The 13,347-nt window shown below is 49.4% G+C and overlaps 1 protein-coding gene across 2 annotated transcripts in view; it reads right to left on the bottom strand.

Moving 5' to 3' along the window:
- Positions 1–13,347, bottom strand: part of Slc9a1 (solute carrier family 9 member A1) — a 54,646-nt gene that overhangs the window by 31,481 nt on the left and 9,818 nt on the right. The gene's annotated exons all lie outside the window — the stretch shown is intronic.

Here is a 13,347-nt window from a genome sequence, read left to right as displayed (position 1 = left end):
CTCAGCGATGAACAAAGCACAGAGGGACAAGGGTCCCAGGCAGGGTGAGAGGTTGCCTGCTTCCCTACTCTCCTGCCAACTGGCAGACCCCACAGAAGTACATGCGCTATGCCTAGGAAGGAGATAAGGAAGCCTTTGTTAGCTCCTGCTTCCACCTGGCCTTGTGTCAGCTTCTGGGCCTGTGCAGGGCTCACTGTATGATCCTGCACAGAGTACAGAGGCAGGGCGCACATGCCTCCCCGTGGCAAGGCAGGACACAGAACTTAGGCAGACTACTTCTAATCAGCTTACTCACCAGCCTCCCCTTGGGATGAGGTTGTCCATGATAATGACAACGAGCAGATAGGGCTTCCAACTCCTCATTACTACCCAGTGAGCTAGGCACTATCAGACCTGTATCACAGATGAGAAATCTAAGGCTCAGAGAAGCAACGTTACTTGCTCAAGTTAGCAGGTGGCAGGGCCAGAAGGAATTCAGACCCAGGAAGCTGACTCAAGAGCCAGTCAGTGCTTGCCCTCCAGGTATTTCTCAACAGTTCCTCATCTACAGCACCAAGAAAATGATCTGGGTGACAGTTTTCTCAGTGCTCCAAAGATGGCCGGAAGCAGGGCTCTCTCAGAAAGCCCACAGAAGCAGGCATGGTATTGGGGATGGTGCTGCTGGGGAAATGGAATGAAATGTTCCCCAACACTAGCCCCCATGCCGCCCCAACTCTTTCAGTAGGTTATACGCTGGCCTCGGGCCTCCTTGGCCATGGAAGGGAGGGGACTGGATAACCTCAAAGGTTTCTTTCACCCTGACTTCCCAGGATTCGAGGTTATCCAGTTTCACCACTTCCCTCGGTAAGTCAGCTCACCATGTGAACCTCAAGGTCCTCGTTTATAAAATGGGGCTATCTCTACCCAAGTCAACAGGGCCAGATGAGGACCACCCCCAGATAAGGAGGGCAGAGCCCAGAGGGGGCCAGATAAGGCAGGGCTGGCTAGAGCTCATGGTGGCGGTGCCTCCTATACCTAGTACAGGACTTTTTCTCATCACCATTCATTGCCACTAGAATATGTCATTCCAAGACCTCACCCTGAAAGCAGATACCAGGGCTCTCCCCACACCCCACCCTTGGCAAACAGGGCACTCCCAGGTGGGCCCTGCCTGATTATCACTGCCTTGGTGCTTTCATAATGAGCTGTGGCTCCAAGAGGTGATGGAGCTGGGGCACCAGGAGCCATTTCCGCTGCTGTGTACCTGGTACTGAGTGAGACGGCTTAACACCTGGGAGAGTAGAGCCTACCTGGGCCATAGTTCTAAATCTTAACAGTCTTATCTCACCAAATGTTTCCTGGGAGGGGGCAGGGTGAGAGAGGTAAAGGCCTCAATCCATGCCAGTCAGGTTTGTTTCCGGATTCTTGACCTTGGCCAGGCCTGTGGTACCGCATGAGTGGACAGGGAGCAGGGCTCCTGGCTTGACTTCTTAGGTGTGTGGGGCGGGGGAGCATACTGAAGCCCAGGGTTGGGGTCACAGTTAGGACAGGGAGGATGCTGTGACCTACTGGGTTGCCTTCCTGCTTCTCAGACCAGAGGACGCTGGGCACACCTCACTGCCTGGATGTTCTCGTGACCTGAGTGGCTTTGGCCAGGGAGAAGGGGAAAACTGGAGGCTTGGACATTTTGTAAAGTGCTCTTCCTCCTAGGAGGAAGCCCTACAGATAAGGAATGAGAGGGTCTGAGCTAAGCTTGGGCCCAGAAAGAGTGGAAGCCTACTAGGGGAGATCCCACTGCCTAGGAAGTGGCTGTACAGACTCCTAGGAGGTGGAAACCCCTGGTTCAATTCTGACTCCATTACATTCTGGCTCTGGACCTCTCCTGGGCCACAGTTTGCTCCTGTGTAAGATGACAGGGCTGGTAAACTTTTCAGGGGTCTCCTCCAGCTCTGACAGCCTATGATCTCACATAATAACTAGAGCGCGCGCGCGCACACACACACACACACACACACACATGTGCACACACACCACTTTCCATTTTGCTCTGTACTTCCATGTATATTATCTCATTTAAACCTCATGGCTTCTCTAGGAGGTGAATACAGATTCTATTATGCTAACATTGAGCAAAGCAAAGCACAGGGCATTTAGGCCAAGAACACACAGGGAGTGACAGAGCCAGGACTTGCTCCTGATCTCTGGAAACCAAGCCCTGGGCTGCACGTAGAGTGAAGCCGGGAGAGCAGCCCTGCCAGGTCAGGGTGCAAGGCTGAGCTACTGGTTCGGGGATCATCCCAGACACTCCCTCTCCAATAAAGGAACCTTTTTCAAAAGATCAGATTTAATTTTAAAAGTAAGTTGCAAAACAAAATGACCATGAAAGCTAAAAAGTTGGTTTTATAGAAGTGGAGAGTAGAACAGTGATTAGCAGGGAAGCAGAGGTGCAGACAGGATGGTTATTGGGTCCGGGTGCACAGCTGGGTAAGCAGAGTAATAGTCCTTGTTCTATAACACAGCAAGCTAACTGTGGCTGCCAACAATCGAGTATTTCAAAAGAGTTAGTAGAAAGCATTTTGAATCTTTCTAACTCAAAGAAATAATAACTATCTCAGGGGATGGATATGCCAATTACCCTGATCTGACCAGGACAAACTGTATGTATGTATGTATTGAAAAATAAAAATATTTTTTACAAAAGCAGAATAGACTGCATGCTTCTTTTTATGTTAATTTTATTAAAAAGAAGTTCACACTATCATAGAGAAAAACTCAGTTGGAAACATCAAACCACTAAGAGCACTCAGCTTAAGGGGCAGAATGGAAGGGATATGACTTGCTTCTGGAACTATAGGTGTGCACTACCATGCTTGGCTCCACTTTTTTTTTGCGGAACCAGGGATCGAAATCAGGACCTTGCACTTGCCAGACAGGTTCTGGTGCCACTGAGCTAAACCTCCGGCCCTCTTCCACGTTTTTTTTGTTACAATTTTTTTCTTTCTTCCCTTTTCTGAAAAAAAAAAACAAAAAAACGGAAGGGAAATTTTCTGAGCACCTGCTCTGAGTCATAATTCAGTATTAAACACTTTACTGTAATAGACTATCTCATTTAATTCTCACAAAAACTCTACAGAGTATAAGAATGCTCAAAGTAGTTTTCTTCATTACAGTCAAAAAAGGGAACCAACTCAAATGCCTATCAACAGGAGAACGAGCCAACTGTGGTGCATTCACATGAGGCCATACAGAACAGCAATAGAAAGAACAAACCACTGGTATAAGAGACAACAAAGAGGAACCTCACAAATACCTTGAGCAAAAGAAGCCAGACACAAAGGGTACCTATTGTGTGATTCCATTTATAGAAGTTCAGGAACAGGTAAAACCATGGATGATTATGGCCATCAGAATAGCAGTTACCCCAGGGGAATATGGAGGCTCAGACTAGGAAGGCCACATGGGGACCCAGGGAGTATACAGATGTCCTTTACCTTGGTCTGGATGGCTAATATGCATGCAGATATTGTAATACTCAGAGCTGCTCGCTTTAAGATGAGTGCATGTCATGATATGAATGCATGTAATTCCTCAAATAAATGCGGGAGGACATGGGGGTAAGAATTATCTGCAGAAAAATGACACTCACAGATCAGGTCATCAGCCTAGTCACAGAGCTGGCAGGGAGTAGAGCTGGGACTCAAACCAGGTCTCTGGACTCTGATGACCGTAGGCTATCAGGCTACATTGACCCCCTGACTGGCCAGAACAATGCCTTGTATCTCCACATGTGGAGCCATCCAGACCCCTCTAGAGGCAGCCTTGCTCCTGCTTCAGATGTAGGGAGCCACTGCCACAGGCCACAGTGGTTCAGACCCTAAATGGAATGAGGCTCACAAAAACCCTCAGAATACTGAGAGCTGCTCTTTAGCCAACGAGGCCAAATGGGGGCAGAAGTCAGGCCAACTAAAACTTTTTTTTTGAGACAGGGTCTGCAGCAACACTCCTGTCTCAGCCTCCTGAGTGCAGGGGTTACAGGTGTGCACCACCATGCCCGGCCCAACTAAAACTTCAAAGTCTACTGGGAGCTGAGGCAGAGGGAGGCTTGCTCTGTGCCAGAAGAGGGTATCTCTAGTGCACATCTACCACTCCTACCAGGCCCTGGCCCACAAAGTGGGATTTCAGATGTGAAGGATCAGGCCTTCAGGGCTATGTAAAAGCTACACAGCACAGCTGGCCTGGGCTTGGTTCCAACACCTGGCCCAGTGGTCTAGCCTCTGGGTCACACTGCCTCACGCTTTCCCATTAGGACCCTAGCTCCTGTTGACCCAGAAAAAGCCAGATCTTGCCAGTCACCTCACCCCTCTCCCCAACCAGAGACAAGGCCTAGAGGAGCTGTAAAGAACTCAGCTCTTCTAGGGCCGGGGATTGAGCTCAGTGGTTCCAGCGGCTGCTTTGTAAGTGCAAGGTCCTGAGTTCGGTCCCTGGTACAAAAAAAAAAAAAAGATACATATCTAAGAACTCAGCTCTTCAGAACCACCTGCACACTGCTTCACACTCCCAGCCCTGCCCAGGCTGCCCAGGCTCCTCAGTCCTCCCTCTCCTCTTCTCCAAGGGAGCCACCCCTGCTGCTTGGCACAGATCCCCCTCTCTTGCTACATCCTTCCCACTCTTCCCCCAACTCCTACACAATCCCTGTCCCAAACCGCTTCCTGCAGTTTTCCATCTGATCAGTTTCTTAGGAAGGATAATTATCCACGGAGGAAGGAGGCGGAAAACTCTTAAGAGCCAAGAACACTGAGAGAAAACTTTATCTAGTCCATTCTCCACCTGCCAGGATAGCCTGTGTCCTAAATACAGGCTGGTCGTGGTCATCTTCCTCCTAAAACATCTGCAGTTTCCATGATCTGCAATACAGAGTCCACTCTTTTTCTCTGTACTGAATCTGAGGCCTCCCTGATTGGCTCTACCTCAGGGTCAGGCCTCGTTGCCAACACATTTTAAGTGACAACATTGCCAAAACCCATCTGCTACCAAGGCCCATGCTGCATTGTGCCGAGTCCCTCTGTCACCGCAACTGCTTTGTATTTTAGCTGTTTACACGTCTGTCTCCCACAAAGTGTGAGCATTTCAAGGGTGGGAACCACCTCCTACACAGCTATGCCCAACACATAGTAGGTGTTCAGGGGCAAGTTGACAGGGAGGCCACCTCCCTCTGCAGAAGGAACAGGGAACAGTATGGGAAAGGAGAGCTACTTAACATCACCACAGAAGGGCCTGGGCTGGGGGTCAGGAGAGCTGTGTTTAACCCTTGCCACCATCCACTGCAGCCCTTGGCCAAGTCACTTCCACTCTGGCCTTCTGCTTCCTCCTTTGTAAGATGACAGGGTAGGCCAGGCTCCCTCATCATTTACCAAGCATTGCCAAACTCACTGCTATGCTCTCTCCTCAGCATGCTCATTTAACTTCCTCAGCTCTGTGTGTGGGGTCCTCACAGCTGCAAGAAGAAGAGCCAGAATTTTTGGCTCCTAAACGCTTATCTTTTCCGTTAAGTTCCCTAGACTCAATGCTTTGTCTCTAGGATCCTACTCAGCTCTAAAGTCTCATTCTAGGTCTGCCTTCTCCTGTCCTGACAACAGCCTCAGGCATGAGCCAGGGTTCATCTGGGAAGAGGCATATCCAGGTCCCAGAGCTCTGCGGTGCCACACCTTCCACATGACAGATCTGGTGACTATCTGCCTGCTGACTAGCTCTGAGACTGGGCAGGGAAGGGGTAGTCAGCAGAAGTCCCACAGGGCCAGCACCCCACTCAACCCCTCCTCCTCCCATATGCCCTTGTGGCCCCTTGCTCGCCTCCCTGGTAACCACTCTCCTAGGCTGGCACTACTGCCCGTGGCTACCCTGGCTAGAAGGACCTGTAGAGGAGCTTTGCTCTGCTGCCTCACAGGCCCAGGCTGAGGTCCTGGTGGGTAGGGACTTCCTTTGCTCAGCTCCTTGTGGCCAGCCACAGCCCGGGCCATTTCCCCACCTCCGACTCCCAGGCTGTCTGCACATCCCTCCCCAAGTCAGATCATGCCACCCTGCTCAAAACCTTCAATGGTCTACACAGCACCTACCATCACCTCGAAAACCCAACCCAAAGTCCACAGACCCCACACAGAGTCTCACCTCACCTTCCTCTTTGTTCTCACACCAACCTTTCCCTTTTACCCCACTCCCCCTTCTTCAAACATGAGCTCCTCAAGGCCCCGGTCATTGAAAGGTGGGCTCCTTCCTGTCATTTGGCCATCTCCTTAGAGAGCCTTTGCTGACCATCTGATATAGCCTCTGTGTCTCTTTCATGTTTGTTTTCTTCATTGCTGCCTGACACTGTCAGGTCCACTGACCAAAGCTCTCCGCTGACATAACAGCTCCCTGACATCAGGAGCCTCTTCTGCCTTGATCCTGGCTGTGTCTTCAGCATCTAAAATAGAGTCTGGCACCGGGGGAAGAGAGAGCTGGGGTGGGGTGTATGCTTAAGCACATCAGCCTGGGTGGTCAGGGAGGCCGCTCTGAAGAGAGGCTATGTGACCTGAGGACTGCGTCAGAGTACCAGCCTGAGGCCGTCTATGGACAGTGTTCCAGGCAGAGGACAGGCAAGTGCCACTGCCACATGGAGGAAAAAGCCTGGCAAAGCACATGTTGGCGGAACACAGGAAGGCCCATGAGGTTGGAACACAGGACAGAGGTGCAGGGTGTGATGTTGAGAAAGGTGCAGACCACATACATCTCTTTTCAATTTTATCCAGACTTTATGAGACCCATCAGAATGGTTTTCAGCTGGGAACACCATGTTCTGGTTTGCATTTCCACCAGGTCCCTCTGGCTGCACTGTGGAGAACTGATTACAGGCAGACAGGAGTGGAGCTGAAGACCTTCCAGGAGGCCATGGGAGTCACCCTGAGATGCTCATGGCGGGGACAGGAGAGCAGGTGTAGAGATGCAGTGAAGGGCAAGCCTCTGCTTCACATAGCCATGCTTCCTGGCAGCCTGAGGAGCCCTGGCCCAGACTACACCCCTCTGGCTGGAATTCCAGATGATCAGCAATCCAGCAGCCCACCTACCCAATCTTATGTCTCACACATAGTTGGCTGAGGGTCCTCCTTGGTGGCCGCCCACAGCAGCTGCTCAGAGCCTTGGCAGGTTTCACAGCCCTCTCCTGCCCTGCCACCTCCTTTCCTTTTATGGGGTCTGGTGAAGGTGCCTGCACCTAGCCTCTGCTCCCAGCTCATCCCAGCTGTGTTCCTCCCCTCCCCGGAGGCCTCCTGTGCTTTCATCAGTAGCATAGCAATCACCAAGTGCTTAATTATCCTGATTTACTTTCCTGAGGTAGCTGTGAGCTGGATAAAGGCAGATACCATGACTTGCACCCTTTAGGGTTGTTGTGAAAATGAGACAATAATGTACTATGTGGAACCCTAAGGGCAAGGCCAGGCACTAGCAGGAGCTCAACAAACACTAGCTCCCCTCTTATTGCCTTATAGGCGGACACAAGTGTGGCTGCGCACCTCTGCTTTCTCTGCCCACTCAAGCAGGTGGGTGACGTATAGTCTCTTCGAGGGTCGGAAAAGTCCCAGCGGGTTTCAAAAGCAAAGGGCAATGATTCTGGGTTACTTCTGGCTTGGCATATTCAAATCTCTGTGGCTTTCTCTAGCCCTCCCCTCCATATGAGCAAGCAAACTCCCGTTTAATCTTCAGAACCCAGCTAAAAGAGCTGGGAAGCCTTCCCTGATCCACCACCTACACGCCCTGCTGAGGCACTTCACAGTACACTTCGAATGCCTATTTACATGTTGGCCTCTCCCTTGAGGTCAGGATTACAGTACTGTATATGTATTCGACTTTCTATCTTAAGCACAGCATTATTTATCAGTGTAACTCAATGTATGATCAGTATAAATCTCTCTCCCAACTAAACGACCAAAATCAGACAGTTCCACTCACAGTCTCATTTATACCCTGCCCCAGTACTGGTAACTTTCAGTCCCACGCTAATGACCTCTGGCTGACCCTCATCCTCATCTCATCTCTTCCCTTTTTTTAAAAAAGCTGGGAATTACCAGGCATGGTGGCAGATGTCTGTAATGCCAGCATTAGGAGGCTGTCGGAGCAGGTCAGCCTGGGGTACGTAGTGAGTTCAAGGCCAGTCTGAACTGCATAGTGAGACCCTGTCTCAATAAACAAAACAAAGTGAATCCAGGCTTTGGTACTAAGGTACATCCCCAGCCCTTTTTATTTTGAGACAGAGTCTTGCTAAATTCCCCATGTGGGATTTGAATTTTGATCCTTTTGTCTCAACATCCCAGAGGGCTAGGATTATAGGCATGGGCCATCATGCCCAGCTTTATCCTTCCTTTAATGCTACAGGACCAGTAGCAGCTCCCACTACTGAACATTTACAGTATGCTCAGGGCCTTACAGACCTTACCCCATCTGACTAGGGAAACAGACTGACAGGGTGCTGCCGCTAGGAAGTGGCAGAATTTGCTACTCAACACCAGCACACCCTACCTGGCACTTATCATAGCTGGGCTATTTTTAAAACCATTATCCGTTCTGCAAAATTGAGTGCTTTTATGGCCACACCTCAAGTTGTCTTACGAAATCATGCTTTGCTCATTAAATGTTTCAGGAGATGAGTCTTGATACTCCATTAGGTGGTAGAATGTAATATAAATGTTACATGGGAGAAATAGTGCAGGAATTGGAATAGGAAGCCCTGGGTCTGGCTTCAGTTATGCTATAGTTGGGCCATATGGCCCTAGCCAGGTCACCTAAACTGAGGCCTCAGTTTCCTAATAGGTTTAAAAAAAAAAAAAAAAAAATATATATATATATATATATATATATATATATATAAAATAGCATCTCCCTTAAAAGATGGGGGGGGCAGCGGCTGTGGGTGTAACTCAGTTGTACAGCACACGCTTAGCATGCATAAGGCCCTAGGTTTGATCCCCAGCATAAAAAAAAAAAAAGGCATGATGGTATATGTCTGTCATATCTGTCATCCCAGGCCCCTGAGGTAGGCTCTCTGAGGCAGGCAAGCTGAGGCAAATTCAAGACCATACTGGATAACTTGGCAAAACCTTATCTCAAAGCAAAGAAATAAAAAGGACTAGGAATGTAGTTCAGGGTTCCCTAGTTTCAATCCCTAGTACCACAGAAAGAGAAGAGAGGAGGAGAGGGGAAGAGGGGAAGGGGAGAGGAGGGGAAGGGAAGTTTCTTGATAGACATGCTTGTAATCCCAGCACTCAGGGAGGCTGAGGCAGGAAAACCAAAAGTTCAAGTTAATGATACCCTGTCTCAAAAAAAACCAAAAACGGCTGGGGATATAGCTTGGCAGTAGAACACCCATGGGTTTCATCTCCAGTACCACACACACACAAAAAAAGTTTTTGGAGCCAGAGATTTAGCTCAGTGGTTCAGGGGCCTGCCGAGCAAGCACAAGGTCCCAGTTTGATCCCCAGTACCAAAACAAACAAACAAACAAACAAACAAACAAAAGTTTTTGGATACATGCAGGAAAGTTCTGTACCCATCCTAGGGGTTTACTTATTAAAAGGATCAATATATTTAATGCACAGCCACCTCACCCATCACTGGACACAAAACAAGGCACCAAATTGTTTTGCTGAGTGATTTTTCAGCTGCTGCAAAAAACAGCCAGTTTCTTCCTCTTGATCCTACAGCCACCATTTATTGTGTTCCCACTGTGCCAAAATCTGTACTACCATCTTACATGGGTACTCTCCCAGCACCCTCCCCAGTCCCTGCCAGCTAAATGTTACCTCATGTTACAGATGATCAAATGAAGACTCTGAGGGTAAGTGACTTGCTCAAGGTCACAGTGTTACAGAGAAGTGGAACTAAGATTTGAGCTGAGGTCTATCCAGCTGCAAGCCAGTGTTCCTAACCAGAACCCTTGTGTGCGTGGTTCCAGAGGGAACTGTTTTGCAACATTCCTCTGCAACCCAGAGATTCTGCTCCAGGTAGAAGCTTCTGGCCCTGCCCAGTTAGATCTCTTCAAGCACCTCAAGGACATCCTGCTACCCTTCACGGCCTAGCTCAATGATCACAAAGCCTCATCAACCTGCCCAGTGGGGAGATCTCTCTCCCTGCTTTAAACTCTCATACAATTCCACCTGCATGTCACATCCCACCTACTTGCTACTGCTTGTCTGTTCTGTGTCCCTACTGTGTCCTCAGACCATAAGAGAAGCTGGGCAGGGTGGGCTCAGTCAGGGGTTTGTTGGGTTTTGTTTTCTTTTCTGGTACTGGGGATCGAACTCAGGACCTTGCGCTTTCAAAGCAGGTGGCTGAACCACTGGGCTAAATCCCCAGCCCTGGGCTCAGTCAGGGAGGGTGGGTGGAGTGAGTACTTGCTCTCCTTCTCCCACCTATCTATAACCTCATCTTAGGCTTTGCTTAGCTAGGGTTGGCCCCTCCCCATGCTGTCGACCTGCCTACTGGGTATAGCTTCCAGATTCCTGTGGGCCCTGGCCCAGGACCCAGGATAGAGAATCTTGTTTGATGGCAAAGATGCTATGAAAAGCACCGAACCCAAGTTCAACACTGGCTTGTAGACTACAAGCCCCGAGGGATTCAATGGGTGCAAGCACAGCCTCAAGACTGGCTGGTTCAGAGGTCCTGAGCCTCGAACTTGCTTTCACTGTAAGGACCAGTGTGGCTAAAGCCCAAGAGTTTTCCTGATCCCTGTTAGGTACCACCCAGCAGGATGCTGCCCTTCTTCAAAGGGCCCACTGGAAAAATTGAGATTTCCCAATGCTTAGATATCAACACTTAGCCAAACACCTACTATCTATGCCCTACTGTCTGGAGACCCCTCAATTAGAGCAGGAAAGAGCCGGTTCTGCCATGAGTTCTGGGCCTCAACTAAAAAATGAGAAGCCTTCTTCAAAACATCTCCATTCTCCCTTTGAGCCTAGGCCCACAGGTCATGAGGGGGTTCTTTTTACCACTAACATTCTTGAGTTAGAATATCCTCTACTTTTCACTCCTAGAAGCAAGGTGAGAGCGGAGAACAGGGTCCTTAGTCCAAAACACAGCAGAGGCCAGTCAAAGCTTCCTAGCATGGTGCCCTCAAAGCCCACCCACCCTCTGAGCCTGTCCCTTAGGTCAGCTGTCTCCAAGGTTGCTGCTTCCCTTCCCCGGGCCTCAGAGGTGCGGTTTGGGACCCAACCACTTTAGGAAAAAGGGGAAGGGATCTGAGTCACACCTGGGCTGTGAGCTAGGCTCACCAAGGCAACACAGCAGACCCAGGGGGCAGTAGGAAACCAGTTTGTCCCCTGCTCCAGTGCAGAAAGAGTTTGCTTGACTGCTTTGATTCTCAACCCAGAAATGCTTTTTTCTTCTTTAAGGAGTCATGTGCCCTTCTCCTCCTTTAAGACACAGTCCACTTGACCAATGGGGCTCATTCCCCTTGCCTCAAAGTTGTTCCATGGTTCCCCAGCTAAACCCCACTTATCCCAGGATCAAGCACCAATTTGTTTTTGGTACCAGGAATCAAACTCAGGACCTTGTGCTTGCCAGGCAGGTGTGGCGCTGCTGAGCTACATCCTTGGCACAAGCACCAATTTGCCCAAGAAGCAATTCTAGACCAGCTAGTCTATAGGCAGAAGCATTGAACTTTTACAATCTGTGGCTACTATGAGCCTCCCCCACCCCCTAAGCCCACTTATACAACTGTCTGCAGAGCATTTAAGGTCTCCCTAGGTAATTCAGGCTAGCCTTAAACTCACAGCTATCCTCTTGCCTCAGCCTCCCGAGTGCTGGGATTAGAGACGTGCACCACCGCGTCTGGCCATCTGCAGAGTATTCTGGAGGGACCATGAACTCCACCCCAGACTCTCAGCCTTAGAAGAAACCTGCACACCAGAAGAAGTGAGCCCCTAGTCCACTCTCCCACCTAGGCTAGAATCCCTTAGTAAGCACTCCTGAATGATTCTCCTCCTCTTGCCCACCTCCCTATACTACTTCTAGAAGCTTCCCCCTTTTCTGACCTCCCAGCATCCCCATCTGAACCACACAACTTCCCACCTGTGCTTTTTTCCCTTTGGTGTTATCATACTTCCCCTATGGACCTGTTTATTCAATCCTGAAATCATCGACTGGAGTCAGAGATGAGCATCAACCTATACTTTAGAATTCTGTGCTTTAAGTCAGGCTCCATGACAGCCCTGCACCCCCACCGACCAAGGATAAGGCTGTGGGAACCCCCTCCAAGTCCCTCACATCCTGCCCAGGCCTCTACAGAGCAAGAGCTCCCTGGACTGGCTGACTTTCTTGCCAGAAAGCTCCTAGAGATCTTTCATAGAGAAATCAGCAGCTAGGGAACTAAGACCCTAGCTGGCCATAGGAAAGAGGCAGAAGACTGAGGTCCGCACAATTTCCCACCTGTGCCTTCTCCCTGTGAGCACATCTTATAGAGCTCTTTTTTTTTTTTATGTTGGTGGTTTTATGAAAACTAAATCTGCCTTCAAGTGCACACAGGCTCACACACTCATATATGTATCCAAAAAGATGCACAAGAAAGTTAACAGCAGCTGGGCGTGGTGGTGCACTGTAATCCAAGCACCTGGGAGGCTGAGGCAAGAGGATTGCCATGAGTTCCAGGCCAGCCTGGGCTACATAGCTACATAGTGAGGTCAAGGCCAGTCTGAACTACAGAGTGCGACCCTGTCCCAAAAAAACCCAAAAAAGTCTGCAGCAGTAACGTGTGGGGTATGACATGGTGACCAGGAAGGTGAGGAGGGAGACTTACTTTTCATCTTAATACCCTTCTGTACTATTACTGGGTTTTACTTTGCTGTTTTTGTTTTACCATGAATGTTGTTTACATGTTTTATGTATTCATATAAAAATATATCTACCACAGAAAGGAGTTTCTAGCCCCAGACCACCCCCAACACACATAAAAACAAAGAGAAGCCATAAGTAAACCTGTCCAGGTATGACTATGAATTAACAAGATTGCCTTCTTATACAGTTTATGGCCACTGGTCTCATTAATTCAAAGTCACAGTGCAGCTTATGGCTTAAGGAATATTCCATGGAAGAATTTAATTCAATTAGGGCTCTTGGCAACTCCTTGAGGAAGCTCTGGTATCTCACTTTTACTTACTCAGATGGAGGGCAGAGCAAACAGACCCAAAGAGACCCCACCGAGCCCAGAAAGGACACCCCTGCAGACCATCATTAGAGCCAGGCTGAGGGAGGGGGACACACAGCACCACCTAAACACTGGCTGAGGACTGATGCATCACTCCCGAGAGCATCACTTTCAGTTAAACCTCCAGGCCTGGAACTCTG

The sequence above is a fragment of the Heterocephalus glaber genome, unplaced genomic scaffold (genome assembly GCF_053883595.1).
Source record: "Heterocephalus glaber isolate CG9 unplaced genomic scaffold, H.glaber_assembly_v1.0 deba00001452, whole genome shotgun sequence".
Classification (NCBI taxonomy): domain Eukaryota; kingdom Metazoa; phylum Chordata; class Mammalia; order Rodentia; family Bathyergidae; genus Heterocephalus; species Heterocephalus glaber.
The sequence above is the reverse complement of the archived record's forward strand: the minus strand, read 5'-3'. Positions and strand labels throughout refer to the sequence as shown.